The sequence below is a fragment of the Mus musculus genome, chromosome 17 (genome assembly GCF_000001635.26).
Source record: "Mus musculus strain C57BL/6J chromosome 17, GRCm38.p6 C57BL/6J".
Classification (NCBI taxonomy): Eukaryota; Metazoa; Chordata; class Mammalia; order Rodentia; family Muridae; genus Mus; species Mus musculus.
In genome coordinates this window covers 32,728,844-32,732,697 of record NC_000083.6, presented here as the reverse complement: position 1 = coordinate 32,732,697, position 3,854 = coordinate 32,728,844, and the positions used below count along the sequence as shown (strand labels likewise).

Sequence of the window (3,854 nt, the reverse complement as noted above, 5' to 3'; positions counted from 1 at the left end):
ATCCTAGATGGGATCATGGAAAACAAGTAAATCTTGTGCCCCCCCCCCCCCCCCCCCCGTCCAGCTCATCTTTAAAAAACAAAAAAGGGAGAATTGTGCCCTTACCCCATTCTTTTTTTTTTAAAGATTTATTTATTTATTATATGTAAGTACACTGTACCTGTCTTCAGACACTCCAGAAGAGAGAGTCAGATCTCGATGGTTGTGAGCCACCATGTGGTTGCTGGGATTTGAACTCCAGACCTTCGGAAGAGCAGTCGGGTGCTCTTACCCACTGAGCCATCTCACCAGCCCCCTTACCCCATTCTTGAGTAGGCTAAACAAATCCCTGATGGTTTTACAACCTAGCTGGAGTCACCTGGCCTCGAAATATTTGCAATTTCCTACTGGAAATTGAGGTGTTGACTGCCTGCTGAGCTTTCTTTGCAACCCAATCCAGCTGAAACAAAGGATGAGTCTGTGGGTTTTTGCTATATAAGCACAGAGCTAAAAATTAAACTTTGAGCCTTTATCAGAAACCATTGTCTTGGTTTCATCCTTCTCTCACCTCCCATCCTTTTCCCCTTCCAGGTACCCAGTTCAACCAAAGCTGCTGGACAGCTATAGAAACTTAGTGAATCCTTCTCTACCATTGCACTATCATGTCTCTGTCCCAGTAGAATGCATGTATTTTCTTTCTCTCTCTCTCTCTCTCTCTCTCTCTCTCTCTCTCTCTCTCTCTCTCTCTTTCTTTCTTTCTTTCTTTTTCTTTCTTTTTTTTCAGAGCACAGCACCATCAGGAAACATTTACTAAAAATGTGTTAAGAGCAAATAACAAAGGAGGCACAGGCAGTTCTAAATGGGCTATGAGGGTCAGCCCACCAAGTGCCAGAATGATGCAGGACACAACTAGTGCTGTCGGGTTTGCAAGGACTTTCTGCTCGACTTGGAGATGCCAGCCTCCCTCTCCTTCTCAGGGTCATAGACTTCTGGTATATCATGGGGCCAGTAGTCATTACAGTGGGGGCAGTGTAGTTCAGGGGTGGACTGGAAGTATTTGGCCACACAAGGCAAATGCATCCTAATTCCACATGTCTCACAGCTTTGACCCTGGATGAGGAAGCCATGGCAGATGTTGCATATCTTCACAGCATCTGGGTAGCTCTCTAGGATGAACTGTTCCATCTCCAAGATAGCCTGGCCATGTAAGGCGAACTCTCCCTCCTTCTCAATCAGCCACTTGCTCTGCACAAACTTCTGGGGCACCTGTTCCACCTACTTCTTCCTCATCTTTTTGCCTTTGAGTTAATTAACTAGGTTCAAAATGTTTGTAGAAGAAGCAAAGCCAGTTTCTGAGTCAATGATCAGTTCCAAAGCCTTTCTAAACAGGTCCAGCTCGTTCTCTGCAAAATCCGTAGCCATTTTGGAAACTGAAATTGTAGCAAGATTCACCAGTGCATAAATGGGTCTCGCATCGTCTTCCGTGACCCCTTTCTTTATCTCAATATACAGAGACTCCAGGACACTGTTGATGTTGTTGATGAGGTCTCCAGCTTATCTACAATAGCATTTCAGTCATGGACCTGATAGCAGTGGTTCTGCAGAGGCCAAACTTCCCATTCCTCCAGCACACAGTGGGTCATGAACAGCGGGAAGAAGCACCGGTGCACATCTGTCATGTCTTCTGCTCTCCTCCTGTTGCCCTGCATGTTGGAGGGAGTGCAAACCAGCCCATGAATGTATTTTCATGATATCGATCAATGAGATAGAGGATATAGTCGCCACTATTCATCATTGTCATTCATGACAAATTCTGAGCAATGGGGTGTTGTGGCCTCTTCAGTCTGAAAAGCCTTCCCGTTTGGTCTTCTTGTGGGAATCATAATTCTCTACAATCTAATTAAGCACTTCACTTGGTATTTCTGCTCACTCCCTCTGTTACAGCAATGTTCAACTCTACTGTCTACCCTACCATAGTTGTATCACCCATATGTGAAGAATCTCCCTGCCCAAAGTTAACTCACCTTTGAGTTTATAGTAGCTAGAGTTAGATGACACACCTAACAAGAATGTAAGGAGAGGTTCTGATACTAAGGTCTTGTTCCCCAATTGGTTCTTAATTTGTTGGTAAAGAAAGCAGGGGACCAATTGCTGAGTGGAAGGTACAGGCAGAACTTCTGGGTCCCAGGAGTAAAAGGAGATGCAGGGAAGGAGAGAAGGACTTTTCTGTTATGCTATGGAGTAAGAAGAATGAAGCAGTCATATAAGATTTCAGGGAAGGGGGACTAGGACCTGTGGCCTCTGCTACATGTGGGCCAAGGATATTTGTCAGCGGCTAGGTAGGACTAGCCACTAAATCTAGGCCAGGTGGAAAGACAGAGATAATAATTTGGTAAGGGCGTGCTTTTCCAGGTGGGAGATAGTAACGCCCAGCAATTGTGCCAAGAAGACAAATTGTAAAGGTATTAACTCTGTGTGTGTGTGTGTGGGTGCTAGTAGCATAGCAGACCCTAGGCAAAGATGGCAGCATTTAAAACTCCACACAACACAGGAGTCCATGCATAGCCATGGAATCAAAATGATTCAAAGAAACGTATGTAACAGGCACTCACCAAACACTACACCTTTAATAACAATCCCAATTGCCATTTATCCAAATGTTCCTTATACTGCACTGTACTCTGGTTTCTTCTCTCAAACTGACAGGAATGTGTTATTGTCATTGCCAGTCCACATACTCTGAGCCTGAAGGTCTCCAGTCCTCTTGAGCTGACCATATAAATTTTAATCGCTGTTCCTGTGGCTGTCAATCTTGACCTTAAACACTGGACTCAATTCTCCCATCAGACAACGTGTCCTTTGCCTTTGGTGTCAAGTGTATATTAACTCTTTTATAGGGTCACTTTAATTTCTAGTTCTATCTATTTCATGACGTAGGTTATTTTCTTCCCACACAGGTTTTCTGCTCTCTCAGTATAATTACTAGGTTGGCTTCAGAAGACAATACCAAAGGACAAATATGTATGACAAGATGACTCAGCCCCCACCTCCATGTGAGTGTCTCTTGGTGGGTTCAGAACTCTTCTGTCCCAGTTTGTTCCCCTGCAGAACTTGGAAAGGTCTCATAATTAATAGTTTCTCAACTTTCACAAGAATCTAATTTTGGCATAAAAAAAAACATTTGTAAAGTCTCATGCTGTTCTGGTTAGTTTTTTTGTGCTCCTTGCAAGTAAGTGTGTGTGTGTGTGTGTGTGTGTGTGTGTGTGTGTGTGTGTGTGTGTGTGTGGTTCTAGGATAAAACCAAAGGCCATATAGCTCATCCACTGAGCTGTATATCCAAAAAAATTAATTCCTTATTAAAAGAAGGCATGCCGGAGTGATGGCTCAGCTGTTAAGAGCACTTGTTACACTGGCAGAGGACCTGGGTTCAGTTTCTAACATTTCTGCTAATAGCCATCTGTAATCCCAGTTCTAAATGATTTGATGCCCTCTTCTGGCCACTGTGAGCATTTACACACATCGTACAGAGGCATGCATGCAGGCAAAACACATAAAATAAAATAAAATTTAATTAATTAATTTTTAAAAATCTGTGCAGTGGTGGCATACACCTTTAATCCCAGCATGCGGGAGGCAAAGGCAGGCAGATCTCTGTGACTTTGAGGCCAGCCTGGTCTACAGATTGAGTTCCAGGACATCTAAGGCTACACAGAGAATCCCTGTCTTGAAAAGCCAAAATAAATAAATAAACAAACAGACAATCCTGAAAAGAGAGAGAGAGTATGTAGTGGTTTGACTAGATTTTAAATGCTTGGCCCACACGGAGTGATATTCTTAGGAAGTATATCCTTGTTAGAATAGGTGTAGCCTTGTTG

At 43.4% G+C, this 3,854-nt stretch overlaps 1 pseudogene; it reads right to left on the bottom strand.

Moving 5' to 3' along the window:
* Positions 758 to 1,710, bottom strand: Gm6452 (predicted gene 6452; annotated as a pseudogene).